The sequence below is a fragment of the Octopus sinensis genome, linkage group LG20 (assembly GCF_006345805.1).
Source record: "Octopus sinensis linkage group LG20, ASM634580v1, whole genome shotgun sequence".
NCBI classification, from domain to species: domain Eukaryota; kingdom Metazoa; phylum Mollusca; class Cephalopoda; order Octopoda; family Octopodidae; genus Octopus; species Octopus sinensis.
The window spans coordinates 7,011,438-7,031,015 of NC_043016.1; the positions used below are offsets into that span (position 1 = coordinate 7,011,438).

Here is a 19,578-nt window from a genome sequence, read left to right on the forward strand (position 1 = left end):
TACGATCCAAGGTAAGCACAGCAGGTCGTTCTGCGATCCAAGGTACTTTGGATGGGCTGGGGCTATGCGAAACTGGTGCAGGAAACAGCCATAAACTCACGTGATTTGTCGGGTCTTTGTAGTCACAGCATATCTCCAGAGATCTCGGTCTTTCCTCATTGCCTCTGTGAGGCCCAACTTTTGAAGGTCATGCTTGACCACCTCATCCCAATTCTTCACACATCTCTCCTCACCCATCCATAGTACATGACCATACCAGCGCAGACGTATCTCTTGCATGCCACATTCAATGCTTCTTATGTCCAACATTTCTCTCAGGGCACTTACATTCTGTCGTGTGTGCACACTGACATTACACAACCAGCAGATCATGCTAGCTTCATTTCTTTCAAGCCTACGCATGTCCTCTGCAGTCACAGCCCATGTTTCACTACTGTGAAGCATGGCATTTCACACACATGCATCATACAATCTATCTTTCACTCTGAGTGAGAGACCCTTTGTCACCAGTAGGGATAGAAGCTTTCTAAACTTTGCCCAGGCTATTCGTATTCCTAGTGGTGACACTCTCTGAGCATCCACCTCCACTACTAACTTGGTCACCTAGGTAGCGAAAGCTATCAACTACTTCTAGTTTCTCCTCCAGTAGTGTGATGGAATCTGTTTTCTGAGCATCTGTGGTGTCTATTGCCCCTGTGCATCTGCCGCATACGAAAGCTATCTTCTTGGTAAATTTTCCTTTGATGTTGCTGCACCTCTTATGCGTCTGCACAATACACATATATATTTGTTTATACTTGTATATGTATGCACATATATATGTGTGTGTGTGTATTTATATATATATGTATCTTTTACTTGTTTTGGTCATTAGACTGTGCCCATGCTGGGATACCACTGTAAATTTTTAGTTAAATGAATAAACCCCAATACTTATTCTGTCGGACTCTTTAGCCAAATCACCAAGTTATGGGGGATGTAAACACACCAACACTGGTTATAAAGTGGTGGTGGTGGGGGACAAACACAGACACAAAGATACACACACACACACTCATGTATATATACGATGGGCTTCTTTCAGTTTCTGTCTACCAAATTCACTCACAAGGCTTTGATTAGCTTAAGGCTGTAGTAGAAGACACTTGCCCAAAGTGCCATGCAGTGGGACTGAACCCAGAACCATGAGGCTGGGAAACAAGTTTATTACCACACAGCCATACCTGTGCCTATACACACACACACCAAACATACAAACTTGTACATATACGCATGTATACTTACACAAATATCCGTATGTATATATCTGTGTGTGTGTGCCCAAACTTGCTTCATGGCTATAGAAACTGGCACATGTCCAAGTTGCAATGCAGTTGGAAGAAACCCAGATCTCATGAGTGCAAACAAACTTCCTAGCCATTTGGCCATATTGTGTCTGTCTGTCTCTCTCTGCCTACCTCTCTATATATGTGTATAAATACATATGTTCATATATATTTGCCTCTGTGTGTATTTGCTACCCTTTTTTTTACATATGTTACCTTGCTCCATCTACAGATTCAGTCTTTCTAGTGTTATCAACAGTGGTAAGTAGCTTGCTTACCAACCACATGGTTCCGGGTTCAGTCCCACTGTGTGGCACGTTGGGCAAGTGTCTTCTACTATAGCCTCGGGCCGACCAAAGCCTTCTGAGTGGATTTGGTAGATGGAAACTGAAAGAAGCCCGTCGTATATATGTATATATATGTGTGTGTGTGTTTGTGTGTCCCCCCCCAACATCGCTTGACAACCGATGCTGGTGTGTTTACGTCCCCGTCACTTAGTGGTTCGACAAAAGAGACCAATAAAATAACTACTAGGCTTACAAAGAATAAGTCTTGGGGTCGATTTGCTCGACTAAGGGTGGTGCCCCAGCATGGCTGCAGTCAAAATGATTGAAGCAAGTAAAAGAGTGAAGAGTAAAAGAGTTTGTCATGTACACAACCCCTACCCCAGCACCTGTTATCTTCCGTTTTATAAATTTCCATTTCCTCCCCTTCTCTCCCCTCGATTGTGCCAACCAGTATTTTTCTAAACCTCTCTTAGAGGAATCATTCAGCTTCCATCAGTTCCTTATCGGAATTGTCTTCTGGACGTGTTGGTATTATACTGTTATGGCGATGAGCTGGCCGAATTGTTAGCATGCCGGGCGAAATGCTTAGTGGTATTTCGTTTGCCATTACGTTCTGAGTTCAAATTCTGCCGGGGTCGACTTTGCCTTTCATCCTTTCGGAGTCGATTAAATAAGTACCAGTTACACACTGGGGTCGACGTAATCGACTTAATCCGTGTGTCTGTTCTTGTTTGTCCTCTCTGTGTTTAGCCCCTTGTGGGTAGTAAAGAAATAGGTATTTTCCTGATATCACTGGTCACTAGTTTATGTTCTGTGGAACATTCTTACTTCTTCCTTTCTTTCTACTGTAGGGACAAAGAGACAATTACATTAACCCCAGTACATAACTGATATTTATTTTATTGCTCCCAAAAGGATGAAAGGTGAAGTTGACCTTAGTGACATAAATCTGGAAGAAGTGTCACTGAGCATTTTGTCTGATGCAGTAATGATTCTGCTAGATCACAGCAGCAGAAGTTACCTCAAGGTACTTTGGATGGGCTAGCGCTGCTCTGTGAAACTGGTGCAGGAAACAGCCATGAACTCACGCTATTTGTCAGGTTTTTGCAGTCACAGCATGTCTCCAGAGATCTCGGTCTTTCGTCATTGCCTCTGTGAGGCCCAACGTTCGAAGGTCATGCTTGACCACCTCATCCCATGTCTTCCTGGGTCTACCTATACCCAGGATTCCTTCAACTGTTTGGGAGTGGCACTTCTTTTCACATTCTTCAGGAGGGGTGAGCCCTGGAAGGGGCAGTATTACTTGGGAACAAGCTATGGGCTCGATCAACCCCCCCCACCTGGGTCTCTGGGTGAGAGCATCTGTTGAAAAACCTGAAACACTTGATGACTCAAAGATGCAATGATGAAATGATGTGCCCTGCTGTATCACAGGATGACGTATCATAAAACACAGCTTTACCTTGTCTGAGTTATAAAACTGAAAATGAATTATTTCAGGTCTCTTGAAGCTTCTTTTTTTTTTCTTTTCTTTTTACTTGTTTCAGTCATTTGACTGCGGTCATGCTGGAGCACCGCCTTTAGTCGAGCAAATCGGCCCTGAGACTTATTCTTTGTAAGCCTAGTACTTATTCTATCGGTCACTTTTGCCAAACTGCTAAGTTACGGGGACATAAACACGCCAGCATCGGTTGTCAAGCAATGCTAGGGGGACAGACACACAAACACACACACACACACACATATATATATATACATATATATGATGGGCTTCTTTCAGTCTCTGTCTACCAAATTCACTCACAGGGCTTTGGTCGGCCCGAGGCTAAAGTAGAAGACACTTGCCCAAGGTGCAACACAGTGGGACTGAACCCAGAACCATGTGGTTGGTAAGCAAGCTACTTACCACACAGCCTCTCAATTTTTAAGATGTATACCAGTGCTACTGAAAGTGGTGGTCTGCGAGCCATCAGCTGCCAGTACGCTGTGAGTTTCCAGAAAAGAAAGAAACATTAGAAAATGCTTATAAAATGCTTATGTAATGTTGTGTTATTTGTTTACAGAATAAATATAAGATACGGCGATACATATTCTAAAATTGGAACGATGCAGAGAAGATTAGCATAGCCCCTGCGCAAAGATGACACAAATTCGAGAAGTGTTCCATGTTTTTAAAAGGCGGCGAGCTGGCAGAAACGTTAGCATGCCGGGCGAAATGCTTAGCAGTATTTTGTCTGCCTCTACGTTCTGAGTTCAAATTCTGCCGAGGTCGACTTTGCCTTTCATCCTTTCGGGGTCGATTAAATAAGTACCAGTTACACACTGGGGTCGATATAATTGACTTTATCTGTTTGTCTGTCCTTGTTTGTCCCTTTTGTGTTTAGCCCCTTGTGGGTAGTTAAGAAATAAGAATAAATATAAGATAGAAAAGATAAACTTGTCAACTTTTATTATATTCATTATATATATTGTTTGCTGTATAAATTAATATTACTAAGAAATATTACCGGTCCCTGGCACAGTGGAAAAAAAACTACCGGTATGCCACATCAGATAGTTTGAGAAGCACTGATGTATACAACACACACACACACACACACATCTGCATATACACTGTTTATAGGCTAGTTACAGTATTATTTATCCTTAATGTATATACACTGTTTATAGGCTAGTTACAGTGTTACTCATCCTGACATAACATTTCTTATGGACTTGCTGCATTAAAAACACAATAAATGAAGGGGGAAGGCAAAAATTATTCTAACAGCAGCAGCAGCCTGTGAGATTTGCAAATTTCATTAAAGGTTTCCATGGGACTTTTCAATGTTGTGTACTCACAACCAGCCACGGAAACAGTAAATAAAACACCCCACAGGTGTTGTAAATGGCAGTCTGGGTGAAAGAAAATCCAGTAAATGCAAATGAGGCAGCGTTATATTAAAATAGCCGAGTATGTATCATAGATAAGGATTTGGCCCAGCGTGCCAACAACAATTTTCATCTCACTCTGTTGTTTATTGTTTTAAAACAGCACATCTATAAGAGATGTTATCTCTGCACAAACACTTCAGTAACTTGGCCTATCAACAGGCCTCGACTGTTTTTCACGCTGAAGGAGAGGCCCTTAGTTTCCAACAGAGTTAGAAGCTCTCTGAACTTTGCCCAGCATGTTTTATGAATAGTTGTCTTTACTGAAGTGATAATTAATTAAAAGTGGAAGGAATGCTCTGAAAATATAATGAGCAAAATGATAACACAGATACACATGTACACACACAGCATCATTATTATCATCGTTATATGAGCCAAGCAAAATGACAATTTGTCTAATTTTATGTTCTGGTTTCAAATTCCATGGAAGTCACCTTTGCCTTTCACTCTTGTGGGGTCAATAAATACCAGTTACATACTAGGGATCAAGGTAATTAACTAGTCCCCTCCCACAAAATTTCAGGCCTTGTACCTTTAGTAGAAAGGATTTTATGAACACCTCTGTGCTGACATGGGTGGGATGGGTTGACACATTCTGTGTTAGTTCTTATTTGGCATTACTACTCTCTTAGGGGTGGGGTCAATCAATCATGAATATAATTGCAGAAAAGCATAACTGGTGTAAGGTGAGTTTGAGGTGCGAATGACAGGCAACGGCAGGGTGTTAGTATCATAGTAAGAGTGACAGATGGCAAGAACAGGGTCTCTGGGGACAAGTAAATAATAATGACAGGTCACAGGAGTGTTAGGATTGTATGTATTGATTACATACATGCCCTATGTGACCCCTTATACATGGGCATTGTCACAGGCCAGGGTAAAGTGTTAAAAGATGGTGTTAGTATAGGCTGAATAAGGGTAGATCCAGTATTACAGGGGCCACATGGGTGGTACGGAAATGAGTGGTGCCTGATCCTTAAGCATTCAAATCACTCAATCAAATGTAATGCTTATTTATTCACATTGTTTTGAATTTATCCTGCATTGTCCAGTAGCCTTGAAATCTCCCCGATGTGATTGTTGATGTTCAAATTGACGTTGTGGGGTAGATGCCAGACACCAAGTCTACCCGGTTTGAACATAAAGCAAGCAGAATATTTAGGCAGGATATGGCCCGATTAAGTGCTAAAGGGTTAAACCAGCCATATTCAGCCCCCAATTTTTTCTACCTGTTTTATGTTCAAACCAGCCAGATCTGGCTTCTCACACCTACCCTACAATGTCATTCTAAAAAATAAATGATCACATCATCAAAATCTTAATGCTACAAGATCAGGCATGATCAGTTCAAAACAATGTAAAGAAAAAGGTATCATATTTGATGGAATAATCTGAATGTTAAAGAGTTGAGGGACAGGGTTGCAGATGTGTATTTGGGAGCAGACATGCCATCAGCCTCCAATATTATCACCTTTGGGTTCGAATCCCACTTCTGACAAGTATCTTTCGCGGTCGACTTTGCCTTTCATCCTTTCGGGGTCGATAAATAAAGTACCAGTTTCGCACTGGGGTTGATGTAATCGACTTAATCCCTTTGTCTGTCCTTGTTTGTCCCCTCTCTGTTTAGCCCCCTGTGGGTAATAAAGAAATAGATAAATATTATCACCTTTATGTAAGTATCATTTGAATTTGCCATGCCTTCATGAGGAAGGTGAGGTCCAGTCTTCTGTACTGCCAATTGCCAGTCAACATAATCCATTTTTTTAAATCTATGTCATAAAATGCAACATCATAGAATTAAACCTTCATCACTTGATCTGAAGTTGTTCTCTGCCTCTTTCTAAACCCTCTGTCATGTATTTTGGATATATTCTACAAAGACACTCTGGCACATGTATGTGCCTATCCAAAATATGAAGTATATGCAGAGATAAATATTCAAGGCTAGTCCAAACTTGAATATACTTCAAATAGTTTCCCCTCTTATCTATCCATTTTTCTGCTAAGAATATATCTATTCCATTCCATCCGTGCTACTGTCTTGATGGTAGCAGAGATGGGATAGTTGGTAGGATGTCTGGCTGAGGGACATCAGACTTTCCTCTCCTTACTTCTTGCACACAGCACTCATCTATTCACCTTGATTCCAGTGTGCCATGGCTTACCATTCATTGGGATAACATTGTTGGTAATCATCTTGAAGTTGATGACAAGAAATGAATTTCTTTGAAGGTAATTCCTCTAGTTGGCATCTATCTTCTACACTGGAAAGCAGAAAGAAAGTTTGTGCAATTTACTTCACTGTGCTCGGAGAGTTCTCCCACAGGATTAAATGCTTCTGTCTTCAGTTTTGTTATTATTTTTATTATTTAATATTATTATTAACCCTTTCATTACCATATTTCTGTTGAGATACTCTGTGTTTCTTTCAATTAATTTTAGATATAACAAAGAATTTAGTAAAACAACTTAGTTGTCATTAAGCTAGTGTTAGGAATATAAAATGTGACTAAGGTTTGGTGGAAGATTTTAATACTGATTTTTTGAGAACAAGACATTTGTATTACAGAGCCAGAGGCGGTTTCAGGCGGTTTGGTATCAAAAGGGTTAAGGCAGAATTTGTGGCATGCTGGGCAAAATGCTTAGTGACATTTTGCCTGTCTTTATATTCTGAGTTCAAATTCTGCCAAGGTTGATAAAATAAGTACCAGTTGGACACAGGGGTCAATTTAATTAGCATGGCACCTCCCACAAAATTTGAAACCAATGTTATTAAGGCAATGAAGTGGCAGAATTGTTAACACACCAAGCAAAATGCTTAGCAGTTTTATTTTGCCTGTCTTTACGTTCTGAGTTCAAATTCTTTTGAAGTCAACTTTGCCTTTCATCCTCTTGGGGTCGATAAATTAAGTATCAGTTTCGCACTGGGGTTGATGTAATCGACTGCCCCCCCTCCCCACAAATTTCAGGCCTTGCGACTATAGTGAAAAGGATTATTATTATTAAGACGATGAGCTGGTAGAATTGTTAACATGCCAGGCAAAATGCTTAACAGTATTTTGAGCTGGCAGAACCTTTAGCACACAGGGCAAAATGCGTAGCCGTATTTCGCCTGCCGTTACGTTGTGTGTTCAAATTCTGCCAAGGTTGACTTTGCCTTTCATCCTTTCGGGGTCGATAAATTAAGTACCAGTTACACACTGGGGTCGATGTAATCGACTTAATTCCTTTGTCTGTCCTACTAGTCCCCTCTGTGTTTAGCCCCTTGTGGGTAGTAAAGAAATATATACTGTGTATAATATTCCGATCGTCCTTGTTTGTCCCCTCTATGTTTAGCCCCTTGTGTGTAATAAAGAAACAAGTATTTCGTCTGTCTTTGCTTTTCATCCTTTCAGGGTTGATAAATTAAGTACCAGTGAAGTACTGGGGTTGATGTGATTGACTACCCCCACTTCCTATAAATTCCAGGCCTTGCACCTATAGTAGAAAGGATTATTATTATAATTAATAATAATAATAAATATAGTCTCTAGTAGCCCTAGTCAAAAAGTAGACTTTGATTCTAACTGTTGTTAGCACTGGCATAATGCATATGTCGATATATTCTTATTGACATACTCATCAGAGTCTACTCTTTATGGTGTGTATTGGCTAGGATTATCCAAAATACCACTTGTATGTCTCACTTTAGGTCTCACTGAGGAAATGACTAGAGACCGAGACCTATGGAAGTATGCTGTGTGTGAGAAGACCCGGCAGGACTAGTGAGACCATAACCCGTGGCCTCTACCTTGGATGTAGCCATTCCACTTATGCATACCTTTCCTTCTTGGGACACAAAACCCTACATGTGAAGACCTGTTGAGGCAAGTAAGAATCAGAATCAAAATCGAAATCGATCAACATCAATGGAAATTGTAGCTGTGATACCAGTGCCAGGGGCATGTAAGAGAACCATCTGAACATGGCTGTTGCCAGCGCCGCCCCGACTGGCCTCCGTGCCGGTGGCACGTAGAAAGCACCATCCGACAGTGGCCGTTGCCAGCCTCCCCTGGCACCTGTGCCGGTGGCACGTAAAAAGCACCCACTACACTCACGGAGTGGTTGGTGTTAGGAAGGGCATCCAGCTGTAGAAACACTGCCAGAACAGACTGGGCCTGGTGCAGCCTTCTGGCTTCCCAGACCCCAGTTGAACCGTCCAACCCGTTCTAGCATGGAAAGCGGATGCTAAATGATAATGATGATGTATTTATGGGGATAGGAAACTTCTGAAGGTAGTAGTTGCCGAAGGAGCCCAAATTAAAACTCATTAGGCCTGAGAGGAACTTAATACTGGAAGAGTGCTTGCAGAATGGTTTTTGTCCCTTTGCACACATATTGGACAGGTTTGGCTGACAGTGTTTCTGTTTCTATAGAGTTTATCTTGAACTGGCATATTCTCTGGTAGTAATGCCAGCCGAGGGATTGCTAGAATTTATCCATGGATCCTGGTGTGGAAGTCCTCTGGGACAGTCAGGCCAGTTAATTTTCATTGACAACTAGTGTTCAGTCACCAAATGGGCCAGTGGTTAGGGCAGCGGACTCGTGGTCGGAGGATTGTGGTTTCGATTTCCAGAGTGGGCGTTGTGTGTGTTTATTGAGCGAAAGCACCTAAAAACTCCACAGAGCTCCGAAAGGGGGTGGTGGCGATCCCTGTTGTACTCTTTCACCACATCTTTCTCTCTTCCTGTTTCTTGAGTAACGCTGCGATGGACTGGCGTCCCGTCCAGCTGGGGGGAATATGTACGCCACGGAAACCGGGCCCATGACCCTGGCTAGGTTTGAAAAGGGCGAAGAAAGAGATAACAGCGGTGCATCAGCATGGCCGCAGCTCTGAGCTGAAACTTTAAATAAAAAAAAAAGTGTCGGCAAGAAACTTCTGCATTGCCCAACTTGTCGAGGATTGCGAGTGCTTGACGACATTCCAGCTGCCAAGCACCCTGTCTCAGCCTTTGTCTAAACCCAGTTAAAGTGACAAACAGGGTTGGTGTGGGGGAAGCCCATCTGATAGACAACAGCCATGCCTTTTCATTGTCAAGGAAATGCTGAAGATGACGCAGCCTCTGCATGTGCTTGCACTTCATCAGCCACATTGTATCCAGCACCACACACACAGTGGATGTCAGTGACTCAGATGGATCGGCAGCAGTGGAATGTCTCTTCCAGAAAAAAAGCAGTGAGACAAGACGCTCCAGTTTGGTTAGACGCGTGCTGCAATTAGAAACGATAATAAATGAATAAATACATAAATAAACAAATAAATAAATATCAGCAATACAAATAATTGTAGGTCTCAGCGTCTAATTTTATCATTATTAATTAGTCTGAAGATTGTATCTATTCAGATTATTATATATTTTCCCCCGTCCACATCGAACGTGAATACACAAAAATATACATATTTTTCTATTATTAGTACAATAGCAATGGATTGTTCCAGAGCTGCAGAAAGAAGGATGATGATGATGACGACGAAGATAAAGAAGGAAGCAGTGCTGACGGTGTTGTTGGTCATTCGGTGTGTAATGACCGATCAGACAAATAAAGATAGATTCTGTTTCATAAAGTCTAGAATTGTAGCTATTAATTAGGCATACAGGAATCTTTTCGGTTTGAATGGCAGTTTTTTCTAGCGGTGTCATATGAAGTTGTCACCCATAATTATGACCCTAGAATCGATCTATTGCATTTCAATCTCTTTTAGGATTAGGGTTATGGGTGGGGTGGGGGGAAGGGTGTCTTTTTTTTCTTCACAAATGTAAATAAACCCAATCTGTTTCTTAAATGAGGGACGTATTCATACCGCACAGAATATTTTTTACCTCAATAGACTTCATTGATTGGTTGAAATTGCAGAAATTGAAGAGAAAAAAACCCAACAAATATCTTACAAACTATAGAATTTTCTGAATAAAGCCAAGAGAAAAAGATGTTTTATAAACACATTCTACCAGTATACGAAGTTTAAAATTTTTTAGTTACCTAGAAATTATGTTAAAAACTGCCGTTCAAACCGAAAAGACCCAAATATCTTACAAACTATAGAATTTTCTGAATAAAGCCAAGAGAAAAAGATGTTTTATAAACACATTCTACCAGTATACGAAGTTTAAAATTTTTTAGTTACCTAGAAATTATGTTAAAAACTGCCGTTCAAACCGAAAAGACCCAAATATCTTACAAACTATAGAATTTTCTGAATAAAGCCAAGAGAAAAAGATGTTTTATAAACACATTCTACCAGTATACGAAGTTTAAAATTTTTTAGTTACCTAGAAATTATGTTAAAAACTGCCGTTCAAACCGAAAAGATCCAGCATCCGGTCTGCCTTGATTGACAAAACATATTCCAGCAGTTTCTACTTCGGTTTTCCATTCTTCCTTTATTATCTTTTTTTCATCGAGGTATTGTAAAACTTTTACAATATCCCAAGTTTAATTTGAGAAGAAAAGGTGGTATGGTATGTGGTTTTAGCAAAAATTTGGCTGCTATTTCGTGACGCAACCGGTGGAAAGGCTTCCGCTCAACCCACCCCCATTTTCTCTCAAATTTGTTTATTTTTGAAATTTTTTTTTTGGCAAAATCCCCTGTTTTCGGATATGGAGGGTCTGGAAAATTGCCAAAAATTGGCATCGTGACCCCCACCCCCCCAACTTCTTCAATTTTGACTTTTTTCTCCAACACTAACCCTAAAACTCCAACCCTAACCCTAAAGCCCTAACCCCTAACTCTAAAACCGTAACCCTAAGTACAGAATGTTTCGAAATTTTTGTACGAATCATAAAGTTCGTATTTTTTTTGCATATTTAGAAAACAAAAAGATTCTGAAAAAAATGAAGGAAGGTGGGGTGGGTGATAATTTAGAAATGCCGATTTTTGTCAATTTTTTTGCAGATTCGTCTTCCCCATAACTGAAAATTGGGGGGTGGTTGTGTCGGGGAAAAAAAAAAAAGAAATTTTTTTTTAAAAAGGGTGGTTTTTTTGTAGGGGACGGGCGGAAGTCTTGCCCAACCAGTTGTTGTTGGGAGTGACGTTGCTTCTAAGTTGGATGCAGGGTGTAGGGGAAGGAGCGTGCGTATATGAATGCGCACGCGTGTTTTTGTGTGTTGATAAAACATGCTCTCCGTTTTATAGACGTGTGTCATGTGGCGGGAAGTAAATTTCAATTTCTATCACTATAATAGTTCTTTCTTTTGTTAAAATAAAAAACACGTTTTCACTATACCTTTCATTTGTGTTTATCCACTAGTTATACATACATACATATATATATATATATATATATCTGTCATGCCTGCCAAATTTGGTTCTGGTGTTCGCTGAATTTTTCCTCTAGAGAACTTTCTTTGTAGTTTGATTGTTGATTATCTATTTCTAGCATACGGCCGACTACCTAGCAGTCTTGCCCTGTCAATATATACACACACACACACATATACATACATATATATACATATATATATATATATATATATATATATATATATATATATATATATATATATGTATGTATATATATAATACAAAATAAGAAAATGGAGAAATACATCTAAATCAAATATCAATTACCAGATAATACTCAATCACATACTTTATTAAATCACCACATACATTATCTGGTAATTGATATTTGATTTCGATGTATTTCTCTGTTTTCTTATCTTGTATTATTAATTTGTGGTAAAACATTTTACCTTTGCCCATATAATACAGTAAATGAATTGATTGCATCGTAATCCTTAACATTTATGTATTAACTTTGTTGGGTACTTCACTAGCAGTATATTGGATATATGTTATCCCATAGAGGGTTGCATTTACAACCCCTATCTCAATTTGTATATATATATATATATTTGTGTGTGTGTATTATACATACATACCGGCTGAAAAGACTGCAGCTAATATTTACAAACAGTACCATTTTGTAAAGAATCTTAGGATAAGCTAAATGACAAAAATAACTTTGCCGAAACTAAATTATCTCTGATGCTTCCACAGCGCATTCTTGATTAGCAGCGGCAGTTTGGCAAATAAACTGACTTAATCTACTTGGTGTTATGTGTGTGGGTATGAGTTTGTGTGTGTGCGTATATATACACACACACACACACAAACTCATGTGTGTGTGTATATATACGCACACACACTCTTTTATGTATGTGTATATACTGTATATACTCTTTACTCTCTTTTACTCTTTTACTTGTTTCAGTCATTTGACTGCGGCCATGCTGGAGCACCGCCTTTAATCGAGCAACTCGACCCCGGGACTTATTCTTTTGTAAGCCTAGTACTTATTCTATCGGTCGGTTTTGCTGAACTGCTAAGTAACGGGGACATAAACACGCCAGCATCGGTTGTCAAGCAATGCTGGGTGGACAAACACACACACGCATATATATACATATATACAACGGGCTTCTTTCAGTATATTTAACATATATATATATATATATATGTTAAATTGGCAGAGGTTCTTGTTATGGTGCTCTTTTTCGAACGTGAAACTTTCAGCCATCGAATCACCACTTTGTAAGCTGTGATAAGTTTGCTTCCCATCCACATGGCTCCTGGTTCGCTCCTACTGTGAGGCATCTTGGGCAAGTACATGTCTCCCACTATGGTCTCAGGCCGTTCAAACACTTGTGAGTACGCTTGATTGATGGAAACTGATAGAAGCCCTCGTACACACACACACATTTATACACATACGTGTATATGTGTACGAATATGTATGTTCATGTGGGTATAAAAGTGAGTAGTTAGAGACGAATGGTCTTTGTTTAATCCTGTACAAGTCAATTCTGGATGGTAATAACGTTATATTTAGAAAACGGGCGGCATTTCTATCGAGTCATTTCATTATAGTTACTATCCTCATAATCATAAACATCATCGTTATTATTCTAGCAAGTATAATAATAACTAGCTGGACCCTTGAAAAATTCACAGAAAACATAAAAAATATAAGCATCTGTAAACAGTGTGATCTTTTTGGTTTGACCGGCAGTTTTTTAAAATAATTTCCACGTAACTAAAAAATTTCAAACTTCGTATACTGGTAGAATGTGTTTATAAAACATCTTTTTCTCTTGGCTTTATTGAGAAAATTCTATAGTTTGTAAGATATTTGTTGCTTTTTTTCTTCAATTTCTGCAATTTCAACCAATCAATGACATCTATTGAGGTGAAAACATTCTGTGCTGTATGAATATGTCCCTCGTTTAAGAAACAGATTGGGTTTATTTACGTTTGTGAAGTAAAAAAGATACCCTTCCCCCACCCTAATCCTAAAACAGATTGAAATGCAATAGATCGATACTAGGGTCATAATTATGGGTGACAATTTCATATGACACCGCTAGAAAAACTGCCGTTCAAACCGAAAAGATCCAAACAGTGTACTGGTGCAGGAGAAATGTTTACATATTATGACCGTCTGTCATTATATTCTGAGTTCAAATTCTGCCGAGGTCGACTTTACCTTTCATCCTTTTGGGATCGATAAATTAAGTACCAGTTGTGTACTAGTGTCGATCTAATCAACTGCCCCCTACCCACAAAAATTTCAGGCCTAGAAAAGTATATTGTTGACAGTTAGAGATTATAGAAAGAAGTGTGAAACTGATAACTATATAATCCAACCAAAATATCTCAGTTACGAAAACGTAAACAGAATTACTATTTAACCTTAGAATACATCGTACATATTCAGAGAAACTTCTTGGTTTAAGGGCACGAAATGTTCTTCTGGGATTCTTTTATTCTTTTACTTGTTTCAGTCATTTGACGATGGCCATGCTGGAGCACCGCATTTTAGTCGAAGAAATCGACCCCTGGACTTATTCCCTGTAAGCCTGGTGCTAATTCTTCTGCTGAACAGCTAAGTTATAGGGACGCAAACACACCAACATCAGTTGTCAAGCAGTGGTGGTGGTGGTGGTGGGACAAACTCACACACACACATACATACATTTTTTTTTTTTTGGCCCACAGGGGTCTAAACACAGAGGGGACAAACAAGGAGAGACAAAGGGATTAAATTGATTACATCAACCCCAGTGCGTAACTGGTACTTATTTAATCAACCCCGAAAGGATGAAAGGCCAAGTCGACCTCGGTGGAATTTGAACTCAGAACATAGCAGCAAATGAAATACCACTAAGCATTTTGCCCGCAGTGCTAATGATTCTGTCTGCTCGCTACCATTACATACATATATATGTTTCTTTACTACCCACAAAGGGGCTAAACACAGAGGGGACAAACAAGGACAGACAAACGGATTAAGTCGATTACATCGACCCCAGTGCGTAACTGGTACTTAATTTATCGACCCCGAAAGGATGAAAGGCAAAGTCGACCTCGGCGGAATTTGAACTCAGAACGCAACGACAGACGCAATACCGCTAAGCATTTCGCCCAGTGTGCTAACGTTTCTGCCAGCTCGCCGCCATACATATATATATGACAGGCTTGGTGGTGGTGGTGATGCTGGCTGGTGCAATTTTGTGGTTTGCTGGTATGCCGAGAGATATCTAGTGGGCCCCTAACTGTTTTCCCGATCTTAAAGGTGTAATGTGGATGTGTAATGATGGAGCAGCTGGTGTGGTGGTGATGCTAGCTGGTGCAGTGGTCTTCCTCACAGTACTTTATGGTAGACAATATTTTGTGTGCATCACACCACGTTTTTAGCCTTGTCTCTTATCTCAGCTGAGTGTCATAACTCTTACTTTGATATTGTTCATGGCTCATGCTCTTGAAAATGCAACATATAATTGGCCATGAGAAAATACCGGTTAAGGCAAATGTATTCCGGATTTTTCAAATGTTTGCCCTGAAGCCTTTGAAGCGGAAACTGAAGTCTGTTTCGTGTGAATGCAATACTTGCATCACTTGGGCTAAGTTTTTATTCTGGGAATTAGAACTGTGCGAGCTCTGTTGGAACCAGTTAACAATGATGCCTCTACACAATGTTCATGAAGTCTTTGCACTTTCATGCGAGTTCCATTACATAATCCTTGACTGATTGAAAGATTTCTTAGCAGCATTACAATAGTCCCTACTTTTTTGAGGTGATGAGGAGGCATACCGGATGGAGTGAGTGAGTTTATGAATTCAAATGGATAGCTCTGAACCTCCTCTTCATTATTGCAGGACACTGAATCCATGCTTATGTACGTTTTAAGGGCCTCTGGTATAATATTAAGAAGTTTTTCATTTATTGCAAGACAGAATTTTTAGGAGATAGAATTATTCGTTCTTCTATTTCTTCTGGCATGCTGTTGTTGAGAGTTTCTGGGTACAAATGTACAAATTGAAATGCAAAAGAACTAAATAATAAATGGATTTATGAATGAAAGTTTGGTAATTGTGTTTTCCACCACACGACACTTATTATTGCAAACATGTTTTAACTAACCTAAACTATACACACGCACAAATACATTCATATATATATATATGTCTCAAGTTGTAGCTGTAATTCAAAGGGGCCAGCCTTGTTATATTCTGTGTGAAGCTGAATCTCCCTAAGAACTACATTAATGTTATGCATGTCTGTGGAGTACTCAGCCATTTGTGAGTTAACCCTTTCGTTACCAACCCGGCTGAAACCGCCTCTGGCCTTGTAGTACAAATGTCTTGTTTTCATCAGTTTTGAATTAAAATCTTCAACCAAACCTTAGTCGCAATTTATGTTCCTAACACTTGCTTAATGATAACCAAGTTATTTTACTAAATTCTTTGTTATATTTAAAGTAATTGAAACAAACAGATCATCATCATCATTGTTTGACCGTGGTCGAGACAATGGAATTTACCATGTTGCGCCAGACTTCACGGTCCATCATAGCATTACGGAGGTCCTGTTGCTGGATGCCTGTATCCCTGGAGATTACATCAGGGTAGGAGAGTGTGCGCCCTCTGGTGTTGCGAGTAGATGGCTTCCAGAGGAGAAGAGTAGAAATTACTTCTTTTTCAGCTCTACAACAATGTCCAGCAAACTGGACTCTCCTACCTTTCACAAGAGATGACACAAGTGGTAATTTCCCATATATTTGCATTTTAGTTGGATGGCGCCTCCACGAGAGATTTTGAGCTCTCATAAGGCGGCGAGTGTAGGTTCCATCCAACCGAACAAACACAGAGCATCTCAAAATAAATACAGTAACGAAAGGGTTAATTTTATCCTCGTGTGGTAATGAAAAGTGAAACTGACAGCCAATATTTGTTGTGTCTATGTATCTATGGACTTACCTTTGGGTTTATATATCTGCTGTCTCTCTTTCTCTTTCACATCCTTTGTGTTTCCACTTCTCTTCTGCTTTTGATTTAACACTGTGTACTTGTAACTATGTATCTACTTCTCTTACGATGTGATAAACATTTAAAATCACAAAACTCACTGTCTCTTTCACTCTCTTTCACTCTCACTCTCTTGCTTACCTCATCTCTGTCCTCTTTTCTCTCGCTTTGCCACTTTGAAGTAAGTGACACACGCAACAGGTACATACAAAAACAAAAAGTTTGCATATTAATATTGATGATGATGATGATAATAATGGTTTCAGGTTTTGTTACAAGGGCAGCAATTTTAGGGGAAGGGGATGAGTTGATTACCTTACCTTATGATAATAAGGATAGTGGTGGTGGTGGTGCTGGTGGCGGTAGTAGTAGCAGTAAAAAAATATTCTGGAAATAAATAAATTCCAGCTTCTGTCATATACATCATAAAACAATTTCTGTTTATCTCACTGAATAATTTATTTCATGTTCTCACTTTTTCCCCAATAAACGGAAATGAAGATTCACGTGTATAAAATCTTGTGGTCGTCTCCTCCTCCTCCTCTACTCCCTCGTGTCTTAACACAAAAATCTAAGTCCCTGCTACTTAATATATAATCTCTATTTATTTGCCAACTACTTTTCAGCATGTCCTTGATACTGCATTTTATTATGGCATCAACACTGGAGACGTGTCTTCTCTGTTGCTTCCATTTATTCAAGACAATACGACTGGATCTATAAGCAGAAGAGAGAATGTCAGCATGATGTTGGGGGGCAGTACAAAACAAGCAAAAATATTGCCAGGAGGAAGTAATGAATCATCATCATTATCATTTAACATCTATTGCCCATGCTGGCATGAGTTGGGTGGTTTGTTGAGTGAAGCAGTTTTCGTCCCAGAGCTTGCAAGATCGTGCATCAGGATTGTCTGTAGTGGGAGAAGTCCGAAACGTGGTCCTTTTGCTATTCGTAAGACCCGCAGAAGAGAAAGCAGGTCAACCCCCGGACACCGAGAGCATCGACGGATGGATGAATGCGCATCCAAGCTCAGCGGTTGCGTAGGAAGTCGGGGACAAGAAACAGGAAAAAAGAGGGAGAGAAAGTTGGGGCGAAAGAGTACAACAAGGGTCGCCACCACCACCTGCTGGAGACTCGTGGAGCTTTTAGGTGGTTTCGCTTAATAAACACACACAACGTCCACTCTGGGAATTGAAACTACAAACCTCTGACCGCGAGTCCGCTGCCCTAACCACTGGGCCATTGTGCCTCCATGCCCATGCTGGCATGAGTTGGGTGGTTTGACCAGAGCTGGCTTGCTGAAGGGCTGTACCAGACACCAGTCTGATTTGGCATGGTTTCTATGGCAGGATATATGGCAGAGTGTACTGGGTGCATCTACGTGGCACTGTACAGGTGCATCTACATGGCACTGCGGGGGCACTTTTATATGACACCAGTGCAGGACTCTTGCAGGTTGATCCTCCCCATCAGGGGGAACGGACTTAACACTTGTGCTGTGGAGTGTGTGTTTTCTTGAGTACAGCAAGGCACCAAGCACCTCAGTTCTTTGTTGTTTCACCTGAAAGGTTCAGTGTCCTGAGATCCTTTTTCAGTACTTTGTACTTCATGTCAGGATTAATGGAAGTGGGAGTCAGTATTGAGTTTAGTCATCAATCCCAGTAAAGATCAACTTGAATGGAGATAATGTGTGTGTGTGTGTGTGGCGAGCTGACAGAAACATTAGCCTGCTGGGCGAAATGCTTAGCGGTATTTCGTCTGTTTCTACGTTCTAAGTTCAAATTCCACCGAGGTCGACTTTGCCTTTCATCTTTTCGGTGTCGATAAATTAAGCACCAGATACGCACTAGGGTCAATGTAATCAACTTAATCCCTTTGTCTGTCCTTGTTTGTCTCCTCTGTGTTTAGCCCCTTGTGGGCAAAAAAAAAAAAGATAATGTGTGTGTGAGAGAGAAAGAGTGAGAGGAGGTGATGGATTGCAGTAAAGATGAATAATGTGTGAGAGAGAGTTGTGTGTTTCACTTTAAGGGTGATATAAAGGAGAGAAAATGATAGTTAGTAGTAAAAAAAAGTTATTGAATATGAATGGTATACTTCCGATTACATCCCTCATTACACTGGTGGAATGATAGCGGAGCGGTAGGGTGATACAGGATAATGGAGGAGATTGTACCATCTCTTGTTGCGTATGTGGTGTGCTGCAGTGACCAGGAGAGAGTGTGTGTAATAGATTAAGGGGTCAATAGATGGAAATGTAACAGGAATGTAGCATAAAGAGCGGGAGATCTAAATGTCGACACATCACATGTCACAACCTGTATCATATACTTGAATGACTGTTTTACCATATTTGCACAAGTACAGGTCTTCATGAAGACCATATGTCACAACTCATAGAGATTCTTTGTCATCTACTTCCTGCATGTTACACACAAATTAATATGGTACTACCATCTTTTTTATTTTCCGTTTTTGTATATATTCTCTAAATCTGAACGTCAGACTGTTACTTTCTGCAAAAGTCATGAATAAGAAATGGTAGCATGCATCAATTGATGCTTATAAAGATTAGTTGTCTCCATAGCAAGTTTGATAACAACCTGTCCGAAAACGCCCTTAGTTCTATGAACCAATGATCCTGTTTTGAAATTTCTTATTAATTTATGTTCCAAACACTAGATGA

The 19,578-nt window shown here is 40.0% G+C and overlaps 1 long non-coding RNA gene and 1 other non-coding gene across 2 annotated transcripts in view; one reads left to right on the forward strand and one right to left on the reverse strand.

Annotated features, from left to right (window-relative positions):
• The window catches only part of LOC118767311, a 13,559-nt gene extending 5,917 nt beyond the window's left edge, over positions 1 to 7,642 (reverse strand). The window contains exons 1-2 of the long non-coding RNA XR_005003223.1: positions 7,632 to 7,642; positions 6,637 to 6,642 (exon numbers count right to left, since the gene is read on the reverse strand). This is a non-coding gene — a long non-coding RNA (uncharacterized LOC118767311). The remainder of the gene's footprint in view (positions 1 to 6,636; positions 6,643 to 7,631) is intronic.
• LOC115222716 lies at positions 3,683 to 3,785 on the forward strand. The gene has a single exon (XR_003882749.1). It is a non-coding gene; the product is annotated as a U6 spliceosomal RNA (small nuclear RNA).
• Positions 7,643 to 19,578: the final 11,936 nt, after the last annotated feature.